General features: G+C 40.5%; 1 protein-coding gene across 3 annotated transcripts in view; it reads left to right on the plus strand.

The window, feature by feature from the left end:
- Positions 1–279: 279 nt before the first annotated feature.
- The window catches only part of tab2 (TGF-beta activated kinase 1 (MAP3K7) binding protein 2), a 47,833-nt gene continuing 25,408 nt past the window's right edge, over positions 280–22,704 (plus strand). For all 3 annotated transcript variants that reach the window (XR_008566928.1, XM_054761622.1, XM_054761621.1), the window contains exon 1: positions 280–607. The gene's annotated coding sequence lies outside the window, so the exon portion shown is untranslated. The remainder of the gene's footprint in view (positions 608–22,704) is intronic.

A 22,704-nucleotide genomic window follows, 5' to 3' on the forward strand; every position in this document is an offset into this window, starting at 1 on the left:
GGTGGAAATTGTTGTGGAAGATAAGAATTGCCCTTATTTTTCTGGAAAATGATTGTTATTTTATGTTACAGATGTTGACAGGTATGCCCTAATAGATACATACAATAAATGTTGAATTTAATAAATGAATTTCTTCATTAAAATCATGTGGCTTTGATCACTGACTTTGTGTAAAGTCTCCTCCCACCATCAGCACAACTTCACCATCAGCACAAAGTGAAGAAAGAAAAAAACTACAAGTTGTACTCTCGCGAGAGTTCGTTGCTTGTGTGGCCGCCATATTGTGTGCCAGTATTTTGATTCGTATCTACTGGAAGTGAGCAAAAAGAGAAAAGTGAAGGCTGTCGAGGGGAGGGGGTGCCGAAGAAGGGAGCTGTCAAAAACGTCTTCCCAAGTCCGTCCAAAAGCGGAGGGCTGGGGCTCGCTATCTCTCCTCCGAGGACACATTAATACCCGGGGCCTCGGCGCAAGTTAGCTCTTCGCCTGCCTGATACTCGCTGGACTCTTCTCGGCGTCTCCTGTGTGCCAGCGCCGCGGCCCTCCGGAGGTCCGGCGGCGTTCTGGGGTGTCGAAGTCGGCCCGGGGAGCGGCAGCGGAGTCGGGGAAAGTAAGTATATAAGCTTATAACTGCTAGCACCAACACGGTTTTATCAACAACAGTAATGTAATAACTTGCGTGGAGTATACAATCACTTTTAGCACTTTATCTTCTTCAACGCTGTTTACTTTTTCAAGTTGAAGAAAAAGCAAAGTTAATAACTTTACAACAATCGGCTAGCTCAGTTAGCTAACAAACTTTTAAAGTGGGAGGCTCTCCCGTTCTCAGCCAAGAGAACTATCTCAAAACTTCAATTAACTTCACTTTCCGCACTGTCTTACACAGTTGAAATATCAATACATGTATATGACATGTCTGAGGGGACTACTTTTTCCATGAAGCTCAGTCTAACAGTCTGAATGGATGGAAAGGTTAAATAATAGCACATCTAACAGAATAGTTACAGTTTAACATGCCTTGAAATCAAGATGTAATAGTTCATTAGTCATTTATACGCTACTATACAGGAGGTCCTCGGTTTACGAACGATTTACGTTTCTATTTCACGTTGTAAGTCGTTTTTTTGTGTAAAGCCTGGATTATGCTCCTTGGTCGGGGTTGAGTGCGTGATGCGCAATTCCTTGCCGGAACACCAGGGGTGGTGTTTTCCAGCGGGTCAACTCCGTGAGAAATGCTGACAGTGGTCGACCGTCCGTACCGAAACCTGCGCAAAAAGTACATGCAAATTCCAGACAGTGATCCCCAAACGGAGATTTGAACCCTCATCTCCTGACTGTGAGGCCAACATGCTAACCACTTGGTCACCGTGCATCCCGTCCATTGAGAAGACGGCGTCGGAGCATTTTCTGAACGAGTTGTACACACACCGGGAATAATGTAGCGCCAGCCGGTCAATCACAGCCTTTACGATTACTTAAGTTATATTTTTTTGGGAGGTGTACGTCTCACAACGAAGGAGGGTTTGGCGGGGGAGGAGCGAGCCTTGATGCAGGAGCAAAATGCAGGCTTGAGTCATACACAGCCAATGTTGGTCATTGTTTCTCCCCATTCTGAGCATTCTACGCTGTCTGATGTCACTTCCATACTGATGGCGTTCCTGTTCTTTGACGCACTGCTGTCAGAAGAAACAGCTTTATACCCTGGCAAAAAAGTAATGAAAAAGGACAAAAGCGACGTTGGAGCTGTGCGCGACTACATATTCTTCCGCCGATGCGATGGCTAGCAAAACCCAACAAGAAGCCAACTAAAAGGCTGCAAACAATAAGAGTTAAATGTAAGCCCAGGAGCGTAAACATACCTGGATCTTCTTGACCATCTGCTCGTCGCTCTGTGCCTACACGGGCTGGATGACAAGAGGGTTCACTCTGCATCTGTATGTGCTCATTGGTTCTATAGTGGAATGAACGGGTCCTCATGTCATTCAGCCTCTTTGTGGAGGCGAGGCTACTTGTGAGTGCATACAGAGGGTTTAGCAGTTAGCTTCATGAGACAGCATACGTTAACATGAAGAAGGCGGAGAATTCTGAGGAGAATGCCACAGCCGACAGCCACTGTGGGAACATTTCGGTTTTAAACAGAATGAATACGGTGAGCGCGTGAATACCGACGACTGACACGGACAGTTTTCTCAACTGGGGAAAAACAAAAATACCGATGTAGGTGCTTTGGGCAGCGGAGTGTTTGTCCCGACAGTCAACGCTAACTGAGGCTTTTGGGCTGCAAATATAAACAAAACAGTGCAAAATGGTGCGTGCTCACAAACAGTGTCGCTGGCTACATTGCAAAAACATACATACAGGCAACTTCTGTGTCAAGCTAATGTATCACAAGGTACACCATAGACTATACTTCAGTACCATCTAGTGGTTCAATGTACACCTCTCATGACAAATAATGGAAAAATGATCTAAAAAAAAAAATTGTCGATAAAATCGATTATCAACGATAATTTGTAGCACAGTTATCGACTAGCAAAATTTGTTATTGCGACAGGACTAGTTGTGTGTGTTCCAGTGTTTCCCACAGGTCTGAAATTTGTCTGTGGCGGAATGGTGTGCTAGATGATGTCACGGTCTAATTTGCATAATTGGCCATGATGCAGACAGTCCTCAATGTGAACATGAAGGCGAGCAGATGGTGCCAAATAAAAAAATGTAGTGCCACATCCTTCTGTGGCATTCCAAATGTAGGGCCCTGTGATGTCCGCGTTAATGGAATCGCAGAGGGAATCCCGGAATTGGCCAATAAAAACGGAATCTACTGATAATCGCGGAATCTTGCGGAAAGTGACATGTGAATGAAATGATGTCATCGTAAGGAGAGGGAAAGTTTGTGTGGGGAAGTATTTCCCCGGCAGGCTGCTCAATTGTGGCGGAACGTCATCACAAACACTATTAAATATGTCAAAACGGCGGCCAAAAACCTTGGAAACTCCTCTCGTACTGAGTGCGAATGGAAGCTACCGGGTTTAGCTTAGTTTAGCAGAGCGTGCTAGTGCAGCTAGCAGGGTGTGTGTGCGTGTGTGTGTGTGTGTGTGTGTGTGTGTGTGTGATTCAGGTTGGATGAGTATATTTTCACCGTGTTGTGTTTTTACCGCTTTAATATAAGGACCATTTTACAATGCCCGCTGACGACGTGCAGGTTCTGAGTGGGGAAAAAAGACGAACGGCATGTCAATTCTTGCACCCAGCTCGTATTAACCGTCAATTGACGTTCTCAACACACACAATACACTTCCGGCTGTTTGCCACATTTGTCTAATTATGTAAACAAAATAAGGGTGTCATTTTATTCACTAACCCAAATAGCACACACTTTATGCTGAAGTGTAAAAGGTGAAAATCGGAATTCTATAAAATTAAAACCGATTTGGGGGAAAAGTAAAATTGATTTCATAGGGCCCTACAAATATAATTGCGGCGGACCGCCACAAATAAATGATTGCATGGGAAACCCTGACTTGCTTTTTCAGGCTTCTGATAAAACACATGGCTAAATAAATTGCTAAAATACACGTGACAGAGGGTGTATGTGTATTATTTTTTATTTTTATTTATTTTTTTTGCAACACATGTTTTTGACTTTTACTTTCACCCCTTTTACTTGCCCTAAATAAACTTAATAGAAATATTTAATAGATTAAAATATTTCAGTGTGAGAGAATAACATCCACCAGACGGACAATCATCTGTTTTTATCAAACTTGTATTTAGTGAAGTAAGAATGCTCTTCGTGTGGATTACATTCTGGGACTACCAGCAAATGGCGAAAAATGATGAGTAACTAATATCCTCGTAAAAATGTCTGTTTTTGACACACGGCTTGCTCCTTCCCATCCATACCCTCCTGGTGGCTTGACGTTGACGTTCCTCTTAGATTTCGGAGAGATTTGAGATTTGGTATTGGTACTGTTAATGATAATACACGTAATAAATATAGAAGTGGCAATGCGCAGGCCAGGACTGGAAGCGCACATTAAGTGCTGTACGCACATAAACCTTGCAATCCAACCCACCTCCGTGTTCCCAGTGTCACTCGCTCACGACATACAGACCTGAACAAAATCTTAAGACCAGTTGAAAAATGCACATTTGCATCTTAATGAGGTCTTAAAGAGAGCTACAATATGCAAAAGAAAGAAGGGGGAGTGAGAGAAAAAAACATTTGGAACTTGTAATTTAACAACCCCCCCCCAAAGTTTAAGACCACAGGCTATAAAAACCAAAATCTGCTCAAAATTGTCATTTTCAAGATTCCAGAGTTTTATTGTCATATGCACAGTAAAACAGGTAGTTCTGCTATGCAATGAAATTCTTGTTCTGTTCATTCTCCCAAAAAAAAGAAAGAAATAAAAACACAAGAAAATGAATAAGAACAGAAGAAACATTAATAACTATAAATTAAGCAACAACAACAGAAGAGACATTTGCTTTTCCAAAATGGGGACTTCGAACAGCCTTCAAAGCACCTTTCATGTTGCTGTAGACTCACAGGATGCTATTTGCCCTCGTGGGAAAGCCTACATGCTGGTAACATTCGGGGAGAACAGTCCAGAGGCTCTGTGTCCACAAGACGCTGAAGTCCGATCTCCCTGGCAAGCAGCAAATGTCCCCAACCGGACCGCCGAGTCCAGTATATCCTCCATCCAGCCAGGCCTCCGCGAAGGTGGGCATACAGCACTCTCCGATCTCACGTTGAGGCGCGACAACGTTCTGTCAGGCATTCACACTGTCATGCCCTCCTGATGGCTAAAGCTAAGAAGCTTTCTCTTTTTGAACGTGGTCGGATTGTTGAGCTGCATAAGCAAGGCCCCTTGCAGCGTGCCATTGCTGCTGAGGTTGGGAGCAGTAAGACAATCATTCTACATTTTTTTTAAAGATCCTGAGCATTATGGAACAAAAAAGTCAAGTGGTAGACCCCCCCCAAAAAAAATCACACCTGCGCCGAGCCAGAGGATCCGATTGGCTGTCCACACAGGGCGGTCTTTGACCCAAATTAAGGCCCTTACTGGCGCCGACTGCAGCGCAATAACCATCAAACGACATCTGCGGGAAAAGGGTTTAAAAAACAAAAAACGAATTCAAAGACCTCGTCTCCTTCAACACCACAAAACTGCCCGTTTAGACTTTGCCAGGGAGCATCAAACATGGGACATAGAAAGGTGGAAAAAAGTTTTACTCTCTGATGAGAAAAAATGTAACCTTGACGGTCCAGATGGCTTCCAACGTTACTGGCATTCAAATGTGCAAAATGCAAATTCTAGCAATTTTTCAACTGGTCTTAAGATTTTGATCAGGTCTGTCTGGTTGTTTTTTCCATTGAAGTTCAGCTTTTACTTACAATAGCTTTGTTTAAGAGTTGCTGTTATTCAGATTTTCTAATGACCAGTTAAATACATAAAAATTATTAAGGACATTTTGCTATGCTAAATGTATCTAACGTCATAGGTCATATTAAAATCATTTGTTACGTGTTCTTGAAAAATCACAGAATTAGCTCACAAATATTCAAACTAGAATACTGGAGAAGAATCACAATTAGGTTATTGATGCTTTCCCAGAATGGTGGTGAAATTATGAATTGTAAGCCTTAGTCATTTACATTTAGAGGTTCCGTTGTAAATTGTGTGTTGTAGCTACAGGTAGTTTGTATACAATTACTTTCTTTTCTAATACCGTGAGTGCACTTTGTAGTTTTTATGCATGATTTGGTGTAATTGCAGTAGTCAATACAGCACTATCTTGATTGTGTGTGTTTTACAGCCTGCACTTCTTGTTGGGCTCTTGAGCTTCTTCAGGCATCGATTGGCTTCCCTGCTACGATGCTTTGGGCCTGTTGAGTTTTAATGCCAAACTCCAAAGTGCTCAGGACTGCTACTTTGTCACCCTTCAAACACCTCCAACCTCCGCTCTGTTGTCACAGTTAAACTGTAATCATTCATTAGCAGCTTGCGCCTGCAGTGACTTGCAGTTAACATTGCACTTCCTGACCAATAAGCTTCCATGGCCAACTGTTTATAGGTGCAGAGTTTTAACTGAAACCATGTGTGCCTGTAGCTGGGCAAATATGTTTGCTAGGAGGACTTGCGGATCTGTCATTCTTTAGCGACTCAGCAACAATTGCTCAATGCCTTTTAAATAAGCGCTAAATCAGGTTTTTAGTGGGGATTAAGCAGTTAAATGGAACGACAATGCTTCTAATTATAGTACAGTATATGTATCAATGCAATCAGTTCTACTGATCACTTGTAGTGAAGATGCAAGGATGCTTGTTGAGGAAAGAGGATCTTGTTGTGTTTGGTTTAAACAAACAAGCTGAATGATGGCCCTGTGTGGAAACGTGATTGCCCCCTAAACCTAATAAGTGGTTGGGCCACCCTTAGTAGCAACAACTGCAATCAAGCGTTTGTGATAACTTGCAATGAGTCTCTTACAGCGCTGTGGAGGAATTTTGGCCCACTCATCTTTGCAGAATTGTTGTAATTCGGCCACATTGGAGGGTTTTCCAGCATGAAGTGCCTTTTTAAGGTCATGCCACAGCATCTCAATAGGATTCAGGTCAGGACTTTGACTAGGCCACTCCAAAGTCTTCTTTTAGTTTTTCTTCAGCCATTCAGAGGTGGACTTGCTGGTGTGTTTTGGATCATTGTCCTGCTGCAGAACCCAAGGGATAGTTCGGATTTTTTGACATGATGTATGACATCCCCATCAACATTGTTGTAGTCCAATAACAGCGACTTACCCCCACTTGGTCTCCTAAGTCCAGTTCTGGTCAGATTTCCATGATGAAGAATGTAATTCCACTTAGTTAAAGTAAAGACAGATTTGCATCACAAAAATGGCTTCTAAAAAAATCTGACCTCACAAAACGCTTGGCATTATACAGTATATCTGTCTCCCGCCGTATTCCTGTGTCGCCTGTGCGTTCATGTGTATGTAACAAAGATGCTTGCATCTACTTCCACGACGGAGCGCCGTGGCCATCTTGTTTACGTATGTGTTCCACAGCAGAAGAAGATGCGAGTGTCTTCGTCACATTCACATGAACGCACAGGTGACAGTGCGCAGGGGTACGACGGGAGACAGCTATAACGCCGAGCGTTTTGCGAGATTTGAGTTTTTGAGAAGGCATTTTTGATGCAAATTTTTTAAGTTTTAATCTTTTAAACGCATATTGTTTTTAGAAGCCAAACTCTTTACTTAATTGTCCCTAGCAACTAAGCGGAACTACGTTCTTCATCACAGAAATCTGCCCAGAACTAGACTTAGGAGATCAAGTGGGGGGTAAGTCGCTAAGTTATTGAACTACAATGCTGATGGGGATGTCATACAACTTCAGCAGCAAAACAGCCCCAGACCATCACACTACAGCCACCATATTGGTTGTTATGATGTTCTTTTTCTGAAATGCGATATTACTTTTATGCCAGATGTAACGGGGCACACAACTTCCAAAAAGTTCAACTTTTGTCCCGTCAGACCACAGAGTATTTTCCCAAAAGTCTTGGGGATCATCAATTTGTTTTCTGGCAAAATTGAGATGAGCCTTAATGTTGTTTTTGTTCAGCAGTGGTTTTTGTCTTGGAACTCTGCCACGTAGGCTGTTTTTGTCCAGTGTCTTTCTTATGGTGGAATCATGAACACTGATCTTAACTGAGGCAAGTGAGGCCTGCAGGTCTTTGGATGTTGTTGTGGGGTCTTTTGTGACCTCTTGGATGAGTCCTCGCTGTGTTCTTGGGGTAATTTTGTTTGGCCGGCCACTCCTGGGAAGGTTCATCACTGTTCCATGTCCAGTGTGTGTGTGTGTGTGTGTGTTTGTGTGTGTGTGTGTTTGTGTTTATAGACCACCCTTTTTTCTTCAGTTTCTTGTTCATTTTAAAGCTTGATACAACTAAAGGTACCTTTTTGTTCGGACAAATATAACAATGACAACAAAAATAGCTCATAAGAGTTACATTTTTTGGCAGTACAATGCTATGTGATCAAGAAAACCGTAGAAGTTGCTAGATATCAGCTCTTAAATTAAACTCTTATGCACTATATTTGTTGTCATCATTATATTTGTCCAAACAAATGTACCTTTAGTTCTACCAGGCATTAAAATGGATCAATAAACTGAAGAAACAAGGATGGCCTAATCATTTTTCCATGACTGTGTGTAGAAGTTTTAATGAGTAGTTTTAGTGCAATAAAATAAGTATATAAAAGTACTAAAAATAACATAAATCAAGGCACAAGATACACAAATGCATTCTTATATAAAATGTGTAATACATGAATTGTCTACTCAGAGATGGGTATGAACCTATGTACTCATTTAAGGGTATAGTTACGTTTAGAATGATTTTACTCAAGAAAATGATATGTGATGTTTCACATATCGGTATCGGTTGATATCGGAATCAGAAATTGAGAGTTGGACAATATCGGCATGTCTGTTATCGGCAAAAAAACCAAACAATAATTGACATCACTAGTAATGTATATGTAATGTATAGAAAAAATGCCGGTCCATAAGGTGCATTGTCCCATGCAGGGGCAGACCGAACGAAAATACCCAATTTGCACTATTTTAGCGATCACCATTTACTTGCATTGTATACTGAAATTGTGTCTTGTTTTGCATGTCATAGAAGTCTCTCCCCCTTTTGGCATGGAATCATCACCTTGGGCTGATATGCTGCTGCTCTGACATGTTGTGGTATGAGTGTTTGTTGTGCGCATACGTGACAAATTCTCAATATTGCAATATTACATATTTGTATTGTGTAAAAAAAAAAAAAGAATATTTTATATATTCTTAAACATTTATGACAGTAAATGTTCTGATAGTCTCTTTTGAAATTACATTTGACATTTAGCAGAATGCACGTGTGTGTGTCCGGGTTGAGGGGGATTGGACGGACAATCACTGACACAAACACGTGCACACATGCACGTGTGCAGCCTAGCCAACTGTTTTGCAATTGCTGCTCTACAGTTACATTTGTGTAGGTATCATTGAGACAGCAACAATTTTAGATGTTATTACTTCTATAATATTTCCTTACTTAAAGCTTGAAGACAAGGTTCCATTAACCTCAAAATTACCAAAGATTGGAATAATTTTTCTGGCTAAATCAATAAAAATAGCATCCTCTGTAAATTACACTTCCTGTAGGTTTGATGGAATAATTAAAGACTCTGCTTTTCCTGGTTAATGAAGTGTTTTTCTTTTAGAAACTCTGCTATGAAATAGGATAGTAGCACAACCATCAATTAAGGAATATAGCGGCTCTGCTTGCATGTAGCACTTTTGCTAATTAGAACCAGGGCGGATGGTGTGTTTTAAAAAGGAAAGCAGTGCTTAAGAAATGTTGATTTTGTTCATGGCAGTGTTGTGATTGGAGCATTGTTTCTCACGCTTGTTTTTTTTTTTACTTCTTATGATAGAAACTTTGTAATATCAACTGATTCTGATTGTTATGTTACTTATAGTCCACCTTTCATTCTCTTCATACCAGGTACATGTTTACCCTAGTCACTCAAATGTTTTCACTGTTTTTATATAGTCATTCTAGAATCTTATCCAATTCATATTGCCACATTTCAGATGACAATTTAAGATTCATGTCAAATGGCCTACAGGTGAAGGATGTTTGGAATTTCATTCATAAACATCTGAGTGTAACTTTACTTGGAAGCATGGAACAGTGATCAAACATTAAAGATAAAAATTCTACAAAGCAGTGTTTCCTCTACTATTAGAAGACCAATAAGGTCAAGTTAAATCTGTTTTATTTGAAGGTATATTTTTGCCACTTAATGCTTTTGCTCAAATTTTGTGGCTTCACTCTATTACTGTTTTTACAAAATATATTTATGAATGAATCATGCTGTTTTGTTGTTGAATACGGCCTATTATTGATTTAAATATGCATGTTTAATCATTGTAGTTTTTATTTTTTTTAACCAAAATTTAACATTTTCAAGCATAAAAATGGCTAAACGAACCCATCCATCCATCCATCTTCTATGCCGCTTATCCTCACTACGGTTGCGGGTATGCTGGAGCCTATCCCAGCTGACTTTGACTATCTATCTATCTATCTATCTATCTATCTATCTATCTATCTATCTATCTATAGGGCTCTAATAGTGTATGTAGAAGGTCGTAAACAAGTTTTAAATGCTCTAATTACAAAAATATTCCTTTTATAAATAAGGAATTCACTTATCACGATCGGGCGTCTGGAAGCACTTAACGTGGGATTGCTGTTGTGTCAGATTACAAGTAATTTAAGGATACCTTTTCATATAGAACATTTCTATACTTTGTTCATTTATGAATCTAACTAAATAGCCTTTTCTTGTGTATCTTATTTACATCACAGCATGCCATTTCTGTCTCTACATGGTCATGTTTACAGTTTCTCATCTGCTTTCTATCACGTGTGGAGGATCAATCGCATTCATGAAATGTGGATTACTTTGGTGTCTTTCTATTGCTTTCCGTTACGAAGGTTTGTGAAATGTAACTGTGGAGGAGGGATTGCAATACAGTTTCTGATGTTGCGTCCTTTCATTTCCACATGAGCAGCACTGGTACAACTTGAGTGACAGACAACAAGAAGATAGCTTCTCCTTATCTTTTGGCCTTTATGTCCCTTGAAGGTGCAAGCTGTAAACTCTACAGCAGTTTGTTTTTGTGTGCGTGCCTGTGTGTTCGAGAGAGACATACAAACATTTCCTCTGATAAGGACTTCCTAAGAAAACATCAGAGTTTGCATTTTCCTCTGCGTTGTTGTGAATCCATTGACAAGTGAATCTATTTGTGAATTTTCTTATAATTCACCATTTCTTATAATACCACACGAGACTCTCTTGAGAACTAGTTAGAAAGTAAGAAGAATACACCATGTACTCGATATTGGCCGCACTTGTTTCAATCGCTTGACTGTCACGACCACCATAAAGGAGAAAGATGGTATTGTAATTTCTACCTGAACATTATAATGATGACGAAGAGGTGGCCCATCCAAAATCTTTTTCTTGCAAAAATAAAATAGACTGCTGTCGCCGAACCATGCGCAAACAACATCAGCAAACTCAACTGTCCTCTCCGCGTGCAGCCACATAACACGGTCAGGTCGCATGTCACTACACATGAGCCGGTTACCGGTTTAAAGGAATACCAAAGTTAAAATGTTGGTTTAAAACCACTACAATTTTCCGTCATACCATTCCTGCGGTATGAGAGAAAGTGGAGGTCTGGCGTGGCTACTACGTGGAAGTACTCACATCCTGTGTTGTTCCTCGCAATCTGAACCAAGCTTTGATGTGTTGAAACCACGGGTGTGGGTTGTGTTGCCAAAAGTCGGACAACTTAACCGTCATGGCATAGATCGGCAACCTTTAGCAAGAAAAGAGCCATTTTGCCAGTAAAAAAAAAAAGTAGTCTGGAGCCACAAACATTACACTGCTTGTAAACTTGTAAAAATTGTAGTCTTTTTAAAATGCTACCTCTTCCAACAAAATTCAACAGAGGTGAGTCGTGCGTGTGTAGGCCTACTCTGAAATCATTTTTTGAGTGGTTTTTTTGAGTGGTTCACATACTGTATTTGTGTAAAATTAAAACAAAATGTAGCCAACTTTAACATAAATCTCATCAGAGTTCACATATCGGCATGAGTGTTGTTTGCTCAATAGCGTTTACGCCTGTGCTGAATTGTCATCAATAACCATTCTATTGGTCGTTGCTTAGAGAGGCATTCTTTCATCCATCCATCCGTTTTCTAGACCGCTTCTCCTTGTTAGGGTCACGGGGGCATGCTGGAGCCTATCCCAGCTGACTTTGGGCGACAGGCGGGGTACACTGGACTGGTCGTCAGCCAATCGCAGGGCACATACAGACAAACAATCATTCACACTCACATTCATACCTATGGACAATTTAGACTCACCAATTAACCTCACCTGCATGTTTTTGGAAGGTGGGAGGAAGCCGGAGTACCCCGAGAAAACCCACGCGCACACGGGGAGAACATGCAAACTCCACACAGAAATGCCCAAGGGAGAATCAAACCCAGGTCTTCCCGATCTCCAGGCTGTTACTGTGTGCTAACCACTAGACCACCGTGCGGCCCGCATTCTTTCATTTTCTGAATAATTTCCTGTTTATTTTTTTTTTTTATTTGGAGACTAGATGCTCTGATATTTTATGAAGGATTCTTTCATGCATTCTCCATCTGTGAATGCCTTGCCCATCCTTCCCATCTCATGTGCAGCCCAGTGTTGCCAATTTGGCCATTTTCTCGCTACATCTGTTGACTTTCCAAACCCTCTTGGTGACTTATTTTCTCAAAGGTGACTAGCGACAAATGTAAGGACTTTTACTGACATCTGAGATTTTTCTGGTAGACGTAAAAGTGAAAGCACATATTGTTCTGCGGTTGCTGATGAAATGTCTGCCCCACCTCACAGCGGTGAGTGCACCGTCAGCTCCCTCACGGCACATTATCTGCCTCTCCTGGAGTCACCACCTCGGCAATTAGCGTGCCACGGGTACCGAGCACAAAGCTACTGTGAGCTTCTCTTTATAAAACATGTTGTTATGCTCTTGTTAACTACGTACATAGTTTTATTATACTTCACAGTAACTTGCTGCAGGCTCAACTCAAAACTTCTTCACTTTTTTTTTTTCTCTCCCTTGCACTCACTGCAAACACTAGCTTACGTCCCCCTCCCTTGCTCAGCCAATCAGCAGTCGGAACGCAGTCTAGATGCATTCACTGACTTGCGATTTGTTGGATATTTCACATTCTTTCTAAAATGTATGTCCCCTACTTCAGTGTTTAAAATAAAAAAAATAATAATGAAAAAAATCACAGCGCTTGGCGAAGGGAGCCGTAACAAGGAGGCTAAAGAGCCGCATGTGGCTCTGGAGCCGTGGGTTGCCGACCCTGGCCCTGGCATAGATATAGCATTGCCGTTGGCTGCCTCGTTAGCATCGAGCGGCGCCACTTGTAATGATGAGACGTTTGACCTTTATAGAGTTCTACATCCCCTAGCTCAATAGCTTGGATTTCACCTGACTTTGCACTTATCTACCATAAAATCTGGACTATAATATAATATAACAATGGTAATAATTATAATAATAATAATACAAGCCGTAGCCACCAAATTTAAAGAGAGATTTTTTTCACATATACAGGTAGCACGTGTCTTATAAGCAGCAGGTATCCACGTGGTAACATTTGATATTTACACAGACACACCTTAAACCTTGAAATCCTACCTACACTCAGTGTTCCCAGTTTCACTCGTTAGCTCTGGTGATGAGACATGAGACACTTTTTTTCATCGGAGTTTAACAGCTACCACGGTCCAAGCAGCCCAAACAGAAGCTGTAGTAACTGTACACCTGATCAAACATACTTAAGATTTGTCAGATCAAAACAAAATCGCTGCATAAGACTTTGAAAAGTGATATGTGTATATATATGCTAATATATGAATTAGCCGCAGGATTCAAAGTAAGTGAAAAAAGTAGCGGCTTATAGTCCAGAATTTACGGTAACTAATGTGTAAACACATAACGCTATGCAAATACATTTAAATTAAGGAAATCGATGGATCAGTGTTTTTTGTTTTTTGGAGAAAAAAAATATGGGACCAAAAATTTGCTGATTGTGAATGCTGAATTACAAGTATGCTGGAAATTCACTGACTTTTTTTTCAGTAGGATGCAAACGCCAACTTATCACTTCCCAGCTCATCCTGTTGGTGAATTCTGGCACCACGTCCTCTCCCTCACAAACTTCTCCTCCATGCTTGTCTTATTCCGAGCTGTTTGTAAATGTCATCGACGGCTGCTCTGTCCTTCTTCATTTCTCCCACAATCTGCTCATCGTCTTTCATCTCACAGGTCGTTGTGCTTGCTAACCATGGGAAACGGCTTTGATCTCGCTTTCTATCAGTAAGAGTTGGGGCCTCGGCCTCTTGTACTCCCCCGCCGCCTCACTCTGGAAACATATTGTCCGGGTGTGGTGGACAGCAAAGTCCACCCAACTGAGAAACCCTTTGTTTTGTTGTGGTTCAGCTTTGCCAAGGGCAACTACGCTGTGTGGGTACTGCTGTGGTCTATTAAACTGAATCTGACACGGGCCAGTGTTTTGCAGCATTTTGAATTCCAGATATGTAAGCACAGCAACTACTGCAGATTATGTAAGAGCGTTTTAACACACAAGTAAAGCTAGTTCGTAAAGACTTTGTGGATAAACCATTTTCCTTTCAGAATCAAGCTCCCTAGGTTTATAGGTTTTGGGAGGAGGGTAATGGCCACGCGTGCAGCATAGCCGAGACATAGAATGACTGTAATGCAATTGCTGCTCTGCGGTTGTACATAACTGTCACCGTTTACCAAAGATATCAAGACCAAGAAATGGCATATGATTAATGATCGCTCCTCCAGGCCATGCGCGAGACACAGAGCGTGTGGCCATGGAGAGACTGAAATAAGATGCTGTCGTGTCAATAACATACATAAAATAAGGGTGTTTAGTCCCGCTTGGTGTAATTGGGATATCATCGTAGTGCGTCTCCCTTTTGTGCTGCTTTGCACGTGCATATGTGTTATGGGTCAGGCTAAGCTCTGAAGAGCTAGCATCTTCCAGTGCACACCTGTTAGTGCCAGTCTGGGCACAATCAATGTTGAATCCCGCCTGTCATTTACAAGCTCCGGCACAGTCGAGGGATGCCTGGAGAGACTCAAACACCAGCTGTGTGTTCGTGTTTGATCGATGTATGCATGCTGGAAGTTCCTGCATGGCAGGATAGTCTGTCAGTCAGCCAGTGTTGAAGCGAGTCTCCCACAAAGAAAGGAAATTAATCACTAGTGTTATTTGTTGTTTTTTTTAATAATCAATGATAGTAATTGATTTAATTTATAACACTTTTCTACAGTATTTTACATTGAGCCTATTAATCACACACTGGTGGTACACCTGTACATCTGTAGCCCCAGCTAGCCTTGGGTAGACTGACAATAACGAGGCTGCCAATTCATACGACGGCCTAGACGACCACTACCACACATTCATCCACTTTTATACACCAGTGTATTTATACACACATCCCTCCATTTCACATCCACTGCACTGTGCTCATTTGTACTTCAGCACATTTATGTACTTGCGTGTCAAAAAGCAATGCTAAATTACCTCAACTTTCCTGACTTTTGGGAAATGTTTCATTGTTCTTTTATGTAAAATGATCTAAACAACTGGCTGGTGGAACAATCACATCGATCTTGCAACACGTCCAGTTCAGTGCTTATGAGCATGTGTACTGTGTTCAAGCCCAAGTCTTCCAGCTGTGCTTGTGGCATGCCCCAAGTATGGCAGTGGTTTCTTCTAGGTCTTCAACGATACACAAAGTTCATGGTATGGTTCGGTTAGATACATTAGTGTCACGTAGGGCTGTCTTCAACTAAGGCTTTTCATAGTCAAATCTGATTTGTTAGATTTTGTCCATAGTCGACAAATTGTTGACTGTTTTTTTTTTTTTTTTATTAGTTTTAAGAGTAGAGCTAATGGCCATCCACACAAATAAACAGATATCATTTGCAACTTACTCCACCTCAAAGAAACAGGCTAAAACACTCGAACAAATAAACATGGTAGGTATGCAATAACAGTACCTTCATGTATTAAGTGACACAGAAAACAAGACGAACAAAACCGAAACACAGTTGCTGTCGGCTCACATCAGAATAGTGCACATAGAATAGGAGCAACATGGCTTGGAAAAACAACAACTTGCCAGAACTCGCAGTTCTGGGTTTGAATCTCCACTTGGGCATCACAGTGTGGAGTTTGCATGTTCTCCCCCGTGCGTGCGTGCGTGCATGCGTGCGTGTGTTTTCTCCAGGTACTCCGGTTTCCTCCCACATTCCAAAAACATGTATGTTAGGTTAATTGGAGACTCTAAATTGTCCATAGGTATGAATGTGAGTGCGAATGGTTGTTTGTCTATATGTGACCTGCGATTGACTGGCGACCAGTCCAGGATGTACCCCGCCTTTCGCCCGAAGTCATCTGGGATAGGCACCAGCATACCCCTGCGACCCTAATGAGGATAAGCGACAGAGAAAACGGATGGCTGGATATCCGAAACTCAATAATCCATGATGGGCCTCCAAAATCTCCATTGTGTAAAGTCTACCATTTCGGCAATGTTTTCCGATAATTGTGTTGATTGGAAATAAATTCTCAACACTCCTTATGGTTTGCGGTGGTGTTTAGAAGAGGGCAGCAGTGTGCCGTTTAGCCTGCTTCCAAACATGCTGTTGGGGCTTGTCAGCTGCCAATTATTCTTTCCACTATGCAATGAAAAACACTGCAGAGTGCCCTCCTGCCCTGGAATTGCTACACTTGTTTGTTTTTCACATTTGATAACTGGTTTTCTGTCTTTTTAACTGACATTTTCTAGAGAGTAAAGCAAAGAAATATCATATTGCTGAGAAGTTTGTCTTTGAAAGTCTGACTTTGGTCCTGACGCACAATGCCTAAGCAAAGAAAACATGGCAGGAAAGTACAATTGTGGTCAGAAGTTTACCTACACTCATCATGGGCAGGAATGTTGTGTTAATGTTGGTCTTTGAGTGATTCATTTTTTTCCCCCCAGGGTAGAATGGTTAGACAATGTACGTGGTGGTGGTGGCAGCATGCTATTGTATTTGTACTTCTATTTGTACTTTATTTATCCCACAGCGGGGAAATTCACTATGGGGCTGGAATGGATGGCAGTGTTTCCCCTGTGTTTACAGCTTAGAAAAAGTACGATATTTATTTGAAACATTTTGTGTCAACAAAAGTAATTAAAAAATCATGATCAATAGTCAACTAAAACAACATGTTCCACTACTATCAACAAGTAAGACAGGTTAGTCTTAGGAAATTCACAAATAAGAATCCAATTAAACGAGGCCGGTGACAATACATTTTGTAAAGCTGCACATGTGACACAAACATCCATACAAGAACAAAGTAAAGTGCAAAGTATGAATCTCTGGACTAATACAATTAGAAACTCATCTCAATCTGCACGGTTCTGGTTGCTTATCATTTTGCTGCATGTACGCCATCTGCGTGTGACTCAGAGTGATTCTTCCTGTTGTGTGATATTAGATTATTCAAAAAAGACGCCTTACTCCCCTCGAAGTGCTTTACTGTACAGTCATTGAAAATTGAATAGTTACAATCCGAAGGCATTCCACTCCGCGGACATACTGAGCTAGCAAGCTTGTTGCTGTGTGGAGCACACCGATATCATTGTCAGCAGACCTATATTATGGGACATTCCTATAAATAAGATAAGGTTATTTATTCTGTTTAATAAACAGGGTACCCAGATCTTAAAGTCTAAAATCCACTCATTTCAATGTAAGGCCTTAAGATGTCTAAAATTCTCTTAAAATCTCATAAAATGTCTTAAATATGACTTTGAAAAGTCTTAAAAATGTATTAAGATAGATAACATTACTTTAATATAAAACAAATGCATAAATTTCAGTCTCCCTTTTACATGTTTACATTTTTGAGGATGCTATAACGTAGGGTGACCAGATGTCCTTTTTTCACAAGACATGTCCTTGTTTTGATGTCCTGTCCTGGCCATCCTGTTTTTTAGAATTTTTTTTTTTTTTAAGAAAGTGATGAAAATGGTTTTCATTGGACCATAGAGCTGGACGACATACCGATATTTTTAAAATATAGATTTTTATTTTAAGCACAATATCAAAACCAACCATATTGTTGCTGTCAATATATTCAAGATTCAAGATGCAAGAGTTTTATTGTCATATGCACAGTAAAACATATAGACTGTATTTGTATTTGCGCTGTAGGAAGGGCGGAGCAGAAGCCAGGCGGCTCCAGTCAAAGCGACAGCATCTGCACCAAGGAATAAGTGGTAGCTCAGTAATGTGGAATTCAGAGCATAAATAAATCTTTTTCACCACTGGGGATGTCCTGAACCACATTTTTTGGCTTCTGATCCAATCAGATTTTTTTTTATAGTCTTGCAGTAAAGATTGTTTTTGTTTGTTTTAATAATAATAATAATAATAATAATAATAATAATAATAATAAGTTTTGGTTACAAACATGAATTTGTGGAATTTAACTTTGAGGCGCATTACTGTACCTCTCATGTTGGAGTGTGGCTCAGAGTTACAAAAGTGATACAGCGACCGGACCGATCTTGTGACGGAAGTTGATATTATCCGATCTTCGCAAATACAGCGGCCCGACAGCCGATCCCAATCCTGAAGATCGGTTCGGGACATCCCTATTCACCACCTTTAAACTTGGCACAAACTCCAATACGAGGAATGTGTGAAGCTGCGTGCTCCTGTTGTTTTCCTCATGAAAGAGAAAGCAAAGTGGTGTGCTATTATACAAAGGTGTCCTATCACATTGCTAAGATATGGTCTCCGTTACAACAGTGGAAAAAAACGGCTTTAAAAAATAGGCTGAAAATGATGTTCAGCGAGCTTTGCAGTCACAATTATTTAGCACGACAAGCTCTACCACAAATGTACAAGGAAGTTACATGAGGTTGACAGGTTGGTGTTCCTGGCACAAAATAAGGACATGCTTGTGTCTTCTAAAAATGTTTACCTAAAAAACACTACTGTTCAATTTAAAGTATTTTGGAGTTGCTGACATTTTAAAATGTCCTCTTAAACCAGACACTCCTTCATATGTTCTTTCGGTATTAGCTGAGGATTCGAGCAAAGCTAAAGGTTTGTTATAAACATTTTTTTTTTTTTTTTTTTTTTTTACTTTTTCTACATTATTTCAAAAAGAAAATGGCCTACTTTATTTTAGAGGCTATTTTTAGGTAAGATTTTTTATGTGCCTCTTCATGAAGCTTTAAAATGTCAAAAACCATCCTCATGTTAAAGCAGGGGTGGGCAAACTTTTTGACTTGGGAGCCGCATTGAGTTAACAAATTGGCCAGGCGGCCAGACTATATATTTGATACACGCACACTAGTTTAGATTCTAACAGTCCACCTGGAATTATTGGTCTTATTTTATCTGTAAAAGTGTCATACTATATGTGCTATACTGTATGTGCTTGTGTCCCTTTTTTCAGGAGCATTTTAAACATCACACCAGATCAAAAAACAAAATTGAATTTTACCGTTTTTTTTGTTTTTTTTTACTGTATAAGACACCCGGAATGTACATGAATAAAGTGTGTGATATACAATATGGACTATGAACGATAAAACAATGGCTATTACAGAGTATGTGAACGTCCCTCCTTTTTTTACTTCTCAGACAGTGTAGTGGGTAGGTTAAGTTACACATATTTGTTTACTTGTGTAGTCGATCGCTACATGTCGATCGCTGCATGTGAAAAGCAACTTAAACCATCAAAAGGTTGTCTCAGGTTGACTTATTCTGACTACTTGCATGTCATGTTGCCAGCTTGTATGTTAAAAGTTTAAATTAAATACTTTGGAAGCAACTGGAGGGCCGGACTCAAACGCTTGTAGGGCCAGATGTGGCCCCCGGGCCGCAGTTTGCTCACCCCTGTGTTAAAGTATTTATTTTAATAACAACTTGACACGAATATTTGGCTTTGATTTTGTCTAAACTTACTTTGCTTAAAAATATCGTGTTTTACAGTATATCGTATATCGATATTCAACCTAAATATATTGGGATATGATTTTTGGTCCATATCGCCCAACCCTGTTGAACCATTAGATTGACTGGCATTAGAGCACTCCACACACTATGTAGGTGGCTCTTTGATTTAGTGTTGCTAAGAAGCCAAAGAAAAAGTACAACGTGGGCATGGAGTTAATGGTCTGGACACATGCTCAGTTAAAGTCTCGTAAAATTGCGGGCAATTCCCAAGTTCTTGTGACTTTACAGGGCACATTTTTCCTGAAAATATTGGTTATATTTCAAAACATTTGACTTCAGGTTCCTGTGTCGTTCTGTTTTTGGAATCATTTTGTGCTGGTTTTTGAATGTTCTTCCTTTGGAATTTGTGTCTTTGGTTTTAGATAGTATTTTGTTATATAACATTTTCTATCCATGCAGAGGAGGCAGACTTTGTCTTGAAATGAAAAGGCATCGCTCGATTATCATTTGAGTATCTCATTGCCGTGCCGAGTGGCTTTCAAAAACGGAACAAAAAGTACCCGTTCAACCCGGTCAGAATTTGTCGAGCACAACCAGCTCGTGTGCTGTGCGCGTATGCCACGGCCTTCAGTTTTTCTTGTATGTCTTTTTTGCCAGTATGGACGTGAATTGTGTTCATTATGGTTTTAAGAGTCTTAAATTTGGTTTGTTGAAACTTGCAGAGACCCTGATTAAAAAGGACAAGGGATAGACCAGCTGTATATGGAAGGTGTCCTTAAATCAGTGTTTCCCAAACTTTATTGTGCCAAGACCCATATTTTACATATAATGTCACAGTGTGAGAATGTAACTTTAGAACGCTCTTGTACTTATTAAGCAAAGCAGCTTCACACAGTACCGTTGGTGGCTTTTTCTAGAAAATAGCAGCCAGAAAGTGTTTTTCCAAATGCATCTGAACCCTGATAAGGCAGCATAGGAAAGATAGTTTTTTTTATTTTCTGGGGAGCTAAAGACCTATCTCATTGTCACAGTTGGATGGGGGTGGGGGTGGTAGGCTGGAGCTGACCCTCAAACCCAGGCCAATTGCAACAAAGTAGGCGAGATTGGGGGAGGAGGCTGCCGAAACAGAGGGTTTCGGCCAATAGGAGAAGTCAGATTTACCCCATATACAAACTTGATATTTGTGGAGTAAAGTGGATCCGCGCATATTTACGATTCAGAGTTCACAGCCCAGCAAATTTGCGGATTCAGTTAGTGTTTTGAGGCATATTTAGGACTTAAACCTGGATTGCGCATGTAGCGTTTAGCTTGTTAGCTTCTGTCGTGAACAATGTCAATTATGAGAGGGGGAAGTTCTGCAGCTGAATCTAATCTAGTAATTCTAACAGTCACTTTTTGAAATCTGAAGAGAACGTCAATATCAAGCTAGCAGGAGAGTTTGGAGGGGGAGGAGCTAGCTATGTGTTTAAAAATAGACATTTTCATGGTAGTATCAGTTACTCACGGATTTTCACCATTTGCTGGTAGGCATGGAACATACTACTACTATACTATACTGTACTACTACTATTGCTAGTGTCTCACGGGAATGCAATAGCCTTTTTAAAACTCCTGATATGGGCAGGATAGGGCCCCTTCAAAGAAAAAATACCAGGATATGACTTTTGGGTCATATTGCTGAGCCCTACCTACACACAGAGGTGTCTTACCCATTTCTCTGACTGGCCGGTATGCCCCGGTTTCCTTGAGTGGGATGGGCCAACCTGGGAAATTTGTGCCCTTGCCTGCTTCCCATCCACCGCCAGCTGCAGGCTGCGGTCCTGAAGAATTTTTGATTTCCTGCACACACACACACACACACACACACACACACACACACACACACACGCACACACACAACTTCTACTATACATGAGATTGTAGACACACACACATTTCCACACGTGCACTGTAACAGGCAACTAAAAGCTGAGCAGCTGTTTTGCAGAGTTGATCCCTGTTGTGTGTGCACCAAGAAGGCGCAGTTGAGTACAATTTGGGTTCTGCACATAAAAATGTGGTTTGTTTCTGTTGTGGAGATGTGTTGAAGCAAAGAACAGTCGTGTACAGTATGAAGCACTGTGCTTGTACTTAAATGTATCATCTGTGTGGCCTACACGCTGATACAGTGAATTTCAAATGCACAGCTGTTTCATGTTTGCAGGCTAGTGACTTGAATATGGTGGGAATTTAAGTTGATTCACCATATTATTCATTTGCTGATTGTTATTTAAAAAAAACCCTTGTTGAAAGTGTAATGTTTCCATGCATGTTCCTACACTCTGGCAACCAAGCTAACAGCTTAGAGTTTTTCATTCTGTTAGTTACAAATAGGTTGTGTGCTGTTTAGTCAAAGGCTATTATATATCCAAATAGAATATCACAGAATGTTCCTTTACCAACATCTGTCAATTTTTACATAAAGTCAAGTGCCCCTAAAGTTGTACATATACTAATTTGCCCAGATTCTGTCGAATAATATTGCACAAAACTTTGCAGATCGAACTCACCGTCATACATGATGTCTGCTCAGTGAGCATCTGAAGATTATTTCTGTGCATGCGTTTTACAGTTTTTTGTGCTGTTTGCAGCATTTTTGCGACCGCAGAGTACCTCAGAATCACCTTAAGTTTTAACAGATTCTTAAGAGACTTATTTATTGTTTTACTCTTGTTTAACAGTTTTCAAACTAGCCTACTTTATAGGCTAGTCTATATACTTGCAAAGGATTTTGGATGGTGACAGTTACACCCTGGTACATATTAGGAATACATGATATAAATGATATGATAGACTATACGTATACATTGGGGTGTAATCTTGTCAGATTAAAATGTGATGAGATTTCTCATTTCGAGAAAAGCGAGCGAAAGTGGTGGGGGGGAAAAAAGCTAAAATGTTGATACTAATAACTCGGGCTGGGCGATATATCCATATTTTTCAAATATCGATATTTCTTT

Source organism: Dunckerocampus dactyliophorus, chromosome 19 (genome assembly GCF_027744805.1).
Source record: "Dunckerocampus dactyliophorus isolate RoL2022-P2 chromosome 19, RoL_Ddac_1.1, whole genome shotgun sequence".
NCBI lineage: Eukaryota > Metazoa > Chordata > Actinopteri > Syngnathiformes > Syngnathidae > Dunckerocampus > Dunckerocampus dactyliophorus.